This window comes from Amyelois transitella, chromosome 13, assembly GCF_032362555.1.
Source record: "Amyelois transitella isolate CPQ chromosome 13, ilAmyTran1.1, whole genome shotgun sequence".
Taxonomy (NCBI): Eukaryota; Metazoa; Arthropoda; class Insecta; order Lepidoptera; family Pyralidae; genus Amyelois; species Amyelois transitella.
Window position 1 is genome coordinate 8,245,962 of NC_083516.1, and position 12,594 is coordinate 8,258,555.

General features: G+C 33.6%; 1 protein-coding gene across 1 annotated transcript in view; it reads left to right on the forward strand.

The window, feature by feature from the left end:
- The first annotated feature begins 5,435 nt into the window (after positions 1-5,435).
- The window catches only part of LOC106129252 (POU domain, class 6, transcription factor 2), a 131,558-nt gene continuing 124,399 nt past the window's right edge, over positions 5,436-12,594 (forward strand). The window contains exon 1 of the mRNA XM_060947462.1: positions 5,436-5,516. The gene's annotated coding sequence lies outside the window, so the exon portion shown is untranslated. The remainder of the gene's footprint in view (positions 5,517-12,594) is intronic.

Below are 12,594 nucleotides of genomic sequence, written 5' to 3' on the forward strand. Positions count from 1 at the left end.
ATGATCGATTCAATTATCGTTCGATCACTTCGGTCGTTTGTTGGTTTGGTTGATTCCTTAAGAACATATATTATCACTTTCTTTTATGTGAATAGCAACATAAATATTCAAAATCAAATAATTCTAATTGTTTTTAAAATTCAACTTTTTCATAGTCTTTTTCTTTTCACATTAAATATTTGCAACTATTCTAAATATTCACTGACCATCAGATAAAAATATCTCAAATTATTTATACAATCATACATATATCTATAAAATATATTCTAACACAATGAATATGGCCACTTCGGTAGCTTATCTTTACAAACAACCTGAATATCAGACTCTATTTGGCGAAATAACAAAAATTGAAAACGTACAGTCGAATGGATATTTTTTGAAGTCTTTTGAAAATAGAGCCCCAGTAAGCAATGTCACAAACAATGTCGAAACACCCTTGAATCAAGACAAACATATAGGTTGAGATATAGGGATATGCAGATATATATGGGATATACTCTAGTTCTAGGAGGGTTAAGCATAAAGAATATAGTATCAACATATTGTATGATAATGGTTGGTTGAAAATATTCAACAAAATCTTATAATTCATTTAATTATCATAGGTTTGAGGGTTCTATGCACACTTGTAACTATTTAGAAAATGTTGATGATAAAATGTTTTACCCGGTTTTAATAAAGCAATATCTAAGCAGAAAATACTTAATTTTTTAATTAATAATGTCATCTCATTAAAGAAAGGTATAAGGCTTATTACTATGAATCAAATATGATGAAAACTAGTTACCTACTCGTAACTTACGTAATTGAATATTGTAAAAATATGTCTAATTATACACGGATTCTAAATGACATTTATTAGGGGATAGAAATATAAACTTAACATTAATACATATTAATAAAAACAAATAAAAATAAAATATGATGATAATGATAATTTAAACATTTTTTAGACTATTTATTTCGACAAAATAACGACACATTTTTTAAAGAGGCCTGTATTTAAGTTTAAAATATTTATAAATAAAAAAAAAAATTAAAACTATACTTACAGACACACCCGCAGTCATTCTTAAAGTAGACCTTTCAACTTTGTTAACTTATCCAAGGTTCTTGTATAATTTATATAAAAATGATTAGGTACATATATACCCTGTAGAATGTAATAACGAAATTAATAAATAAATATGAACGGACGGGATTATTTAATAAAAAAATCGTTAGTAAGAAGATCAGTTATATTTATATCTGGAAAAAAAAATATCTAATGATTCTAAAATATAATTTTTAGGATTCCGGTACCAAAATTAGGACCATATTATCAATTAGATATTAGATTAGATTTTGGAAATTTATAGAATTAAATAAAACTTTAAATGAAAATTAGTTTTCTGAATCAAAATAAAATTATGAGCAATTTTACATACACCCATACACATTTCATGTTTTTGTTCCTCACGGCGTAGACAGTGCTAAAAGTCACGCGACGAAAAGGCCACGTTTATGATGGAATCAAGATTTATTTCATACTGGTTGCTAGCCCATCGCCTGTAAGAAGAATCCCAAGTTTAAAAGCCTTCTGATAAAATATTCAATAATGAATTGATACTGAGTCATTCTGTAATAGGTAAAAATTAAATAAAACACAAATGATTCACAAAAATGCAATTAAACACGAGAATCAAGATACATACCATTCTATTTTCATATGATCACATCACCCATTAAACATCCAACTCCCAATCTATCGTCTAATTAGAATAGTCACGTGTCTGAATCCACAATGATTCATTTTAATTACAATTCATTAACAATCTCATCCACCAAAAATGTAATCAAGTACATAATGTACTTACATTTTTTTTTTGAACATCAAATGAAAATGGCATCTCGGTTTACGACAAACAGACTGACATCAACTTTTATAACCGTTCGAACAATTACATCTAATCATATTGCCTTTACTACTCACACCCATGTTAATGCTATATGAGTAAGCGGGACAGATATAGAGACTCCGCTACGCCCATCAATGTCTAATTGCTTTTATTATTTTAAGGCATCGTAATGATTACGGCCGCAATAAAAATTGTAATTATTTCTCATTAGTTCAATTAAGAATTTTCTAGACACGGTTTAGTTGATATGTTGATTGCGAAATACCCACTGAAGCATTGTTGAGAAAGCGGCACTTTTTATTCTCTTTATTACATGTAACCATAGAAATCACAATGATATTAGACAATAGAATACTACTTTAGGAGAGCGTTGGTGATCGAACCGGTAAAAAGGCGCCGGTAATGCCTCTGGAGACACTGGTTCAAATTCTACCCCAGTCATGTACCAATGACTCTTTTAGAGGAATATTCATTAGTAAGGGAACCAGCACATTCAGGCAAGAAATGACCAGTAACCATATACAAATTTGAGTTAGGTTCTCCTGCAAAAGTTGCGATTGGAGTCACTTCATATAAAAAACTCGACTCACCCAATCCAGGATCATGGTTGTGAAGACCCCGGGCTCCTCTCCAGGAAGGTGAGGATGTTATCGGGACCGACGCCAGAAAGATAGATAGATAGATAAAACTCTTTATGGCACCATAAGAGTAGAACATACAAAACAACACAAAGCAGATATAGATGGTACAAAGGCGGATTTATCGCTAAAGCAATCTCTTCCAGTCAACCTTTGGGTGGAAGGAAACCAAACAGGAGATCGGCGTTGGCGCAGAGCAAGATAAATAAATGTTTGAACATAATAAAATACATATAGAATATATATCTATATATAATACATATAAATACGCATAAATACAGATAAATACATAACAATAACGTATACTTAGGATAGAGTTGAAAGATAATGAGACCTAACGAGATTTTTGAAACTATTAATAGTCTGGGCTTTCCATATATCGACAGGGAGAGCATTCCAAGAAGAAGAATTGAATACTGCTATGTATTATTCTGTGTTATAGAAGTGGGTAAGTACAAGTGAATGTGACGTCGTAACTGACGGTTGTGACATGAGCCCCTTTATTCACTCACATTTGGAAAGGATATGTCTTATCTTCTATCTCTTTCTATTACTTGATAATTATATATAAAAAAATATATAAAAGAGTATGGATGAGATGGTCAAGCTTTGTGAAAATACCCCCAAGAACTTTTAAAAATTGCATCTTAATTTTGAGCTACAACTGTCGTCGGTTACACAAAAACAATGTGGCATTTCTATTGTCTTATATTATTTCGAATTCTATGCATGTAACAATTTCCTTGTAAGGTGAAATTTGACGAACGTATTCTTTATGACTGTTAGACACGGCTAATATCAATCAATAATAATGATCAATTCAAAATTTGGAACTAATCGCCATAATTCTCGATATTTTAATCATTAACATCTTTCGAAATGAGGCGTGTTTAAATTAATTACTGTTATAAAACTGTGGAAAATTCTTTGTGACTTTTTAGCCGACAGATGGTGAAATGAAGAATCTAAACTAGCTATTATCCGCGACTTCGGTCGTATTAGTCTCGAGACAGAAACAGAATTATTTTCTTTTTAAGATAACATCTTAACAGAATTATTTTCTGTCTCAAAAGATTAAAATTCAATCTCCAATATTTTAAACAAAATCTGTTTGTCTTATTTTTTCTAAAATTCACAAAAGAACCCAAAATGTCCAAAATATATTACTACTGTAACTGTACCTGGACTAGTAAAATGAGGAATGCTGAAATTTCCCCCCGGTACATCAATAAAAGATATTTTTTTACTTTTTACGAGGGCGAAGTCGCGGGCGTACTCTAGTAAACCGATAAACACTTAATAAGAAAAAAAACAACGCATAAACACAGCACCCGCCAAAACAAGTCTGTAACAGTCTTTAAATTCGAACTTCGAATTCCAAAAGCAAACTTCATCGGAAAAGTTTCAGAACACGTGGCTAACACGTGGTCTTGGGTTAAAAATTGCGCAGGTCCCTCGCGTTCCTTGCATTCCTCCCCTCCACCCCCCACCCCCGAGGATCCTTCTAAGCGGAAGATGGGACTGGTGTAGCCAACATCTGAGAGTTTATAAAATAAAATAAATAAATTAAAAGAAGCTCATTCGATAAAGAATTTCATGGAACCAGCAACCAAAAAATGCTCATTCAGTTGAGCAAACCGTTTAAAATGACATCAAAAACTGAAGTTTTTACGATACCAAATCAGTTCTTAAATATAAATCTACAGTTTTTTTTCTACTGTGCAATTTTCCTGAAAAGCTTGTCAAACGATGAATCAAGGTAAAAAAGACCAAAGTAAAAGCTCATGGACATCAACATCTTAAAAAAATTATTGTTACAAATTTCAAATTTTGTTTTTTAAGTTAAACTTTTAAGTGAGTTGGCAACACTGGATAGGACATGGGGATGTAATCGCTCGTCGACTTTTTGCATTGTTCCGTACTTCAGTCGTTTACATTTTTCTTTTGCCGCGGAAACACGTGGTTGGCGGAAAACTTTTTACACGGGCTTAAGTTTTGAAACTGCGTCATTCTTGTCTGATTTTTTTTGTCTAGTCCATTAGGGATGTTATGAAATATACGATATTGTAATTTATTTGTAGTATACTAATAACAACAATACAAATTAACAAAAACAAAAATAATTAAACATATACATGTACAATGTTTCAGCTGCATCTCTGCACGCGTAGATTTTACAAGTGAATCAAGAAGCTTATAAGCTTATTTTGAGTTTTTTTATTAAGTCTACACCCTACAGTCCCAATTTTTTCATATGACCATCCAGCTGAACGTGGTTTTCGAAACCACGTTCAGCTGGATGGTCTACTTGCTCTAGAAGCGAAAAAAATTAATAGAATGTACTAGTTCTCTTCCCACCTAGATTGTGGATGTCATATCATTATCCATTATCTCACAACCTATAGTGACAGATAGTGTATAGTGATCTGACTCACAATTCCATCATTAAACCACTTTTGAACTTTGCCTTCGAATTTCGAAACTACTGGCTTTAGCTTGGTAGCGAAGAAAAAAAAATAGTATGTGCCAGTTGCTTCTCTCAGATAGCGTATAACAGATAGTGATCTGACTCTTCAATCAAAACCATTCAGCTGAACGAGCCCTTCGGATTTCGAAACTATTTACTCTGGCCTGGTTGCGAAGAAAATAATATGTACCACTTATTGACGTCACATCACTTAAATCTAATTATAACTACTACCGCTTCCAAAGCGCATGTGTAGAAGAAGCGGCGGAACAAACTACACTGCAGCATTTTCATGCTGCATGGACGAATGCACATGAATGAATGTAAATATGAATATAAATGCTACCCGTGCGTAGCCGGAGCTTGAAATATGTGTGTGCCCTGTATAATATGATATTTTTTTTTTGGTCTACAGTCCGGGCGCAAGTTCAAGGCAGGTCAGCAAGCTGTTTTACCCCTACCTGAAGACGGCTTCCCTGCATAGGGACTTTCTGTTTTCCAGTGGCTCCGGTAAGTGGTGTACCCGTTCATATCTCGCTACTATCCCTACTAATGTAAACTAGCTTTTGCCCGCGACTTCGTCCGCCTTTTCTTTATTGCAATTATAATTATGTATCTACTTAATTCTATCATTAAACTACCTAACAGCTAAACGTGGCATATTGTTATTTTCAAGACTGATGGCTCTGTCTACCCCGCAAGTATAGAAGTGATTATATGTATGTATGTAAAATCATGTAACTGTATAGTACCTATCTTTCTCGTGAGGGACTAAGTATTTGCAAAATTTAATCAAAATCGGTTCAGTGGTTAAGGCGTGAAAGCGTACAGTGAGACAGACAGAGATCAGTAGAGAGAGACAGGGACGGTAGGGAAGTAGCGACTTTATGAAGTAAATTGGCAATAGTCAGTCATCATCCTCCTGGTGTTAGGACCCGTTGCGTCCTTGAAGAGGTACCCGAGGTCTCTGGTCCAGGTCCATGATTGGGTAAGTCATGTTTTTACACGAAACGACATATTTGACTTTCGTGATATTTTTATTTAATTTAGCAATAGTAAAGAGACAAAACGAACAAGTTAATTTCATACCTATACATGCTGTTTATTGAATAAAACCGCATTAAAATCGTTTCAGCCATTTATAATTTCATCGCAAACGGATAAACCGCAACAATATATTGCAAATTCCACGGGAACTAATTAACTTTTTACCAGAATTAAAAGTACTTACATAAGGTCCTTCTCCAAACGTTTAATTATATATACGCGTTTGGGCTGTGCGTTGTCTATCGGTAAGTCAGTCAGTCACTCAATAACGTTTTGTATATATATATATATATATATATATATAGAAATAAAGTCACGGATGACATCCAGACCTCCGATTACGGATCAAACTCTTACAAACTACGACAACAACAAAAAGAGTTACAAATATGATAATTATCCTCTCAATGAATAAATTACCAATCCCTCACACGTAATAACAGCTTAGGAGGCGCATCTGTGAAATATTTTATTTTTACGATGCACCGTTATAGTGTGTTCAACATTTAGGACCGATAAAAGCTATTAAACAACAACTATAAAAATTAAAAGTGAGTTTATTTGTTTTCGTAAGACATAGGAAAGGGCGTTCGCTGAACAAACTAATAAAAACGATTAGAAGATTATGTAATGTTCTTATAATATTTTTGTATTGAGAATCTAAATTTTCATAGAACGTAGTTTTTGGCATTCATCAAAAAAAAAATTATAATATATTAGGATAAAAAAAAATATAGTATAATTGCTTTTTCTTCTGTTAAAAGCTTAAAGATGATTTGCGAGACTTTACAAAACTGTAATAAAAAAAATAATAGCATAAAAAACTTTCACATATAAAAGTGTTGATAGATTGATTGAATATATAAATATAATAATAACATTTAATTCAAATCCATTTAAATCTGAATAATACTCGTATGATTCCGAATTCTACGATCAGGACTGAATTCTTCAAAAGTACAAAGTAAGAAGTCAGTCCTCTATTATTTATTATTAAGTTATATATAATCCCTTCTTGTAATATGAATACAGCAGTATATATGAAGATTTAAGTAGATATTTATCGAGGCGCCTTCGGAACCGGGGCGCCGATTAGATCTCCGAGAACTGGCTATAAATCGCTCCCTAAAACAACGTATCTGTTTAGTTTGGACGCACCATCCCAGTAATTATACAATAATTCATACTTTAATAAATACTAATAAATCCTACCACCACTCCGGCATTACACTGCATTATTACACGATGTAATTACAACCAATAAATTACCAAATAATACATCAATCAGATGTGTTATAATTTTCTTTTTTACTCTACCGGCAATTTTATTAAAATTATAATGCCTCGGACCGCTCAAATTGGGGTTGCTTCGGGCTAAACGCGGCTTTAATTATACGTAATGTTTAATGATATATTCATATAATAAGCTACCTGATGCGTTCGGAGGCATAAATCAAATATTTCATTAAATTTAAATCGCTTACAACCCTTTTGTTATGTTATTAGCCTCTCTCGGATCACTTGCGAAATGTTTAGGTCTTTTTTTAAATACTTGATTTCAGGTTAATCGCGTCTATTGACTTTGATGTATGGATCTAATTTTGGTTTGATCACAGTAATTTTGGTATCTGCGGTAATCTTTGATTATCCAGTTAGTACTTTTTTTTTGATTCCGCAGATTAACATTTAGGCAGTGGGAGTATAATTATTTAAGAGAAACATGGTTAAAGATGCATTTTCTTTTGCTCAACAATAACTTACGTCCTTAAAAACTTTATAGATTTATGAATCAACATAAAGATAGAATTGAGATTCAAATAGGTTACTATTTGAATCTCAATTCTATCTTTTAACCTGTTAAGGTTGCTCATCGCCTACAAGAAGAATCCCAAGTTTATAAGCCTATCACTTAGTCGCCTTTTACGACATCCATGGGCAAGAGATGGAGTGATCCTATTCCTATCCTCTATCAATCAAGTATGCGTTACATCTCGATAAATAAATCAGTCGATAAACAGATCAATACTTTTATTATCTTACAATTATTATTATATCTCATAATTAATGTGTTTCTACGTAATAGACTGACAGACAACGTTCAATCGAATTTAGATACAACAGTAACAGAAATAAATGGGAATATACTGAGATTTTTCATTTTACGCAGTCGAAGCTGCGGGCATAATCTAGTCTACATATAAAAGGAAAACCTTGATTAACGAAAACTAACAGTTTCCTCTTAATGATATCATTATAGATAACAACGAAGCGGAGAGGAAGTTCGTACTCCAACAGATTGTTTAATTCAACACAATTGATATAATCAATTTGTTTAAACAAGGACATGTTTCCGAGGGGGAATTTTGTCTAACTTCTTGACCATAATTAGGCATAGGTATCATGTTAATATGCTTGTAGAGCAGTTAAGGTGCGTGAGCGCAAGAAGATGAAGTGATTCTTAGAAGAAATATCGTTTACGTCTCGATAAATAAGTCAATCGAAATGGATAATTTTTGAGAGCGTTGGTGGTCGAACGGTTATGGAGTCCGATTAAAATGAACTTAGTAATGCGCGTGGAAAGGTTCGAATCCTACCTCGGCTTTATATCAATGACTCTTTTCTGAGTTAATTAAGTATAATTTGATTGCCAACCGATACTTTTACGGCAGGAAATCTTAATATATAAGTATGATCTTACACACGTTTGATTTACCAGCAAGATTACGGAGATCAGACGGGAGTAGCTTTGTGTAAAAAAACTTAACTTACAAAGCTAGTTAGGTTTTTTTTGGCAAGTCCCTGCAGTGCACGTGCCTTGCTCACAGACTTCTCTACATTGAAAAAAGGATGCAACCAGGAAGGATGATGGAGTGCAAAGATGATTTAGACTAAATAATAATAGTGGGTCTACTGGGAGAAATTTCTCTTGAAGAAAGTAGTACACTAAATACTAAATTTTTCCTTAGTCTATTTTAGTTATTTTCTTTCCTTAATTTACATAAATATACATACATCACGTCTATATCCCTTGAGGGGTAGACAGAGCCAACAGTCTTGAAAAGACTGAATGGCCACGTTCAGCTATTTGGCTCAATGATAGAATTGAGATTCAAATAGTGATAGGTTGCTAGTACATAAATATATAAATAAAAAAAGCAATTTTCCCTGTAACATATTTCGTTACGATATTTTTAACATCATAGGGTTATTATGTTTGAATTAATAGCTCATTTGTGACGTCTGAAAATAATATATATTGAATTAGGAATTAATCGGTCATTGTGGTTGTGCTGATAATTTTAATGATTTATTGTAAATTAGATGTTATGAGTACCTACATACTTCATTTAATGCGTAGTTGAAAGAAGTATCTTGTGTTTGAAATGTTAATCCTACTATCGTGTAATACTAATCCTGCAACTAATTAAGATATATAGATTCTTCATTGCACCATAAGAAATAGAAAAACAGAAAAAAAACAAAGGTAATGAGGTACAAAGGCGGACCTAAGGGTGGGAAGAAATAAAAATAGAAAGGCGATTAACTATATTAATGCGAATGATTATAAGGATGTGTAGATGTACTCGTATGTGATTTTTTACTCTAAAACTGTTTTGTCAAAAGTAATAGAATAACAATATTTATTTATTTAAACTTCATTGCACACAATACAAATGTATATTAGTAGTATTTGAAACGAGAACGACTTGGGGATGTCCTGATGGACTCGGGAATATTGTTTTCGTGACGTGAACTATTATACACTCTAAGTGTCTACGTAATACCTAAGTGATAGATTTCTTGTTTACCGCCTGTTAAGAAAAGAATTTTGGCCAAGTCACAAGTTGGTACTTGTGCAATGAGCAGGAGAACATTACATGCTCTTAGGCTAAGTAAGCAAAACAATAGCATAAATGAAAGATGGCTCGTAAAATGTTTAAATTCGCTGTACCAATCGTAAAATGGGAGCAGAGTTATAATTTTTTACGGACAAAAAAAAACGGACGATTTGGAATTAAATTCACTAATGACTAAGACCATTAAGTTAATCATTTTAATTAGAAGTTGGCGTTCGTTGCGTCTTGTGTTTATTTTTTTGTACTCTTAAAGCATATTTTAATTCGATATTTTATAACAAATCTCAAGACGCATAAAGGAATATTGTAAGTGTTAACAAAAAGAAATACATACGCACATATAATCACCTCTTTATCACTTGCGGTGAAGACAGAGCCAACAGTCTCGAAAAGAGCAGAAGGTCACGTTCAGCTGTTTGCCTTAAGGATATAATTGAGATTCGAATAGTAACAGGTTGCTAACATCGCCTAAAAGAAGAATCCCAAGTTTATAAGCCTATCCCTTAGTCGCCTTTTACGACATCCATAGAAAATAGATAGAGTGATCCTAATTTTTGTATACCAGTTTCTTAGTTGGAGCAAGCTTACTTAACACATCTGAGAAAACCCCTTTCAAATCGGTGCAATAGTTTTCGCGTTTTGCGCCACACAGACAGACAGAAAAACAGACTAATAGAAATAATAAAAGAAAAAAAAACCGTATTTGTATTTTCGGCTTCTGCTCGTCTTTTATAGATACCCCATATCGATTTATTGCCAATATTTCTCAAGTAAGTAGGTACAGACATCGTTAATTTACTATCGTATTTTATGTATGGATAAATTATCACACACACGGATGCTTACTCATTTACATTGCATTACCAACTCAATGACATGTCGCTGATCTATAAAGACATTAAATGTTTAACTACACGTACCACCGATTATTATTCTATGGCCTGCGCCATTGTTAAGTTTAAACTTTTGTCTCTTGATTCAGTCAGCCAATCAATGTTGATGCTTCGACTGAACTGATGCATAAATGTCTTTCGTGATATCACATTAATCGATGAATTATTTAACATTAATTAATGCTCTTTAAATACCGTTTTAAATACTTAACAGTCGTTTAGAAATGGTACTATGTTAAAATATTTTTACTTACTAGTGGCCGCCCGCGACTTCGTCCGCGTGGAATCAATCCCGCGGGAACTCCGGGATAAAAAGTAGCTTAAATGTTATTCAGGGTCTTCAGCTACCTACAAACCAAATTTCATCGTAATCAGTCTAGTAGTGTTTGCGTGAAAGATTAACAAACATCCATACTGACATACTCACAAACTTTCGCATTTATAATATAAGTAGGATTATGCCCGCAGTTCCATGTCTGCGTGAAACGGAAAATATTGTTTATTTCCATATTCTCGCGGGAATTTTGAGATTCCCTCTAACTGGGCTATGGGCTAACAACCTGCCACTCTGAATCGTCTTAAAGATGCTATCATATGCATCTAGATGCTATCATATGCATCTAGATGTTAGAGCATCTTATAGCCATGCAGCTAAATATGCTCATGTGATTATTGGCTCTGTCCACCCCGTAAATTTGAATTGCGCCGCGTGGTTCCTGGCAATAAAGAACTGACCTACATATCTATAGGTACATGAATATCGAAAGAGTCAATTCTAAGAAAATAATTGCTACCTTTTCCGTTCGATGTTAAAAAAAACTCACTCCTTTTTCACAAGTAACTTGTCAATGCATCCTGTACAGTCTTACATACATCCGAAGCAAGATGGACTGTTGAATAGGGCGCCTCATTATCCTTAATTACACCGATCGTAGGAGGGTGTTCGTAATGTGACAGTCCAGTGCATCTGCCCGGTATTTAAGACTGACGCAGTATTTAGGGTTCCGTATACTTCTGATATATATCTCTTGCGGGGTAGACAGAGCCAAAAATCTGGAAATCACCTAAAGGCCACGTTCAAATGTATGGCTTAATGATGGCATTGAGATTCAAATAGTGACAGGTTGTTAACCCGGTAGAGAAAAAAAAATGGTCCTGTGAACCGTCCAGGGTATGCGCATGCGCATCATACGTCTCCATTAGCACATTTTTAAAACGTTTATGCGCTCAAAGTTCGAAGCGAACGTTTATAAACAAAGTTACTTACTTAGTTGTCAGACAATAACAAGATTTCTCAATGAATTAGTAAGTTCATGTTATTTATCAAATCTGCTTTTTTTTACTGCAAGCTAATTAAAAATTAATGTCCCGTGTAATTTTTGTTTTCTTAATATTTCTTCGTGCGTTGAAATATTATCATTATGTTTTCATAACGATTGCTATCTGCCATGCTTGTATTGTGTCTGTTTTTTTTTTTTTTTTGGACAAATTACACAGATTGAGTTAGCCTCGAAGTAAGTTTGACACTTGTGTTACAAGATACTAACTCAACGATACTATATTTTATAATAAATACTTATATAGATAAACATCCAAGACCCAGGCCAATCAGAAAAAGTTCTTTTCTCATCATGCCCTGGCCGGGATTCGAACCCGGGACCCCCGGTGTCACAGGCAAGCGTACTACCGCTGCGCCACAGAGGTCTGTTATATTTATGATACATGGTAACTTTTTCTAATGATACCTATAATATTATACTTATACCCAGAGAGTCTTGACGTCAGGCAGGC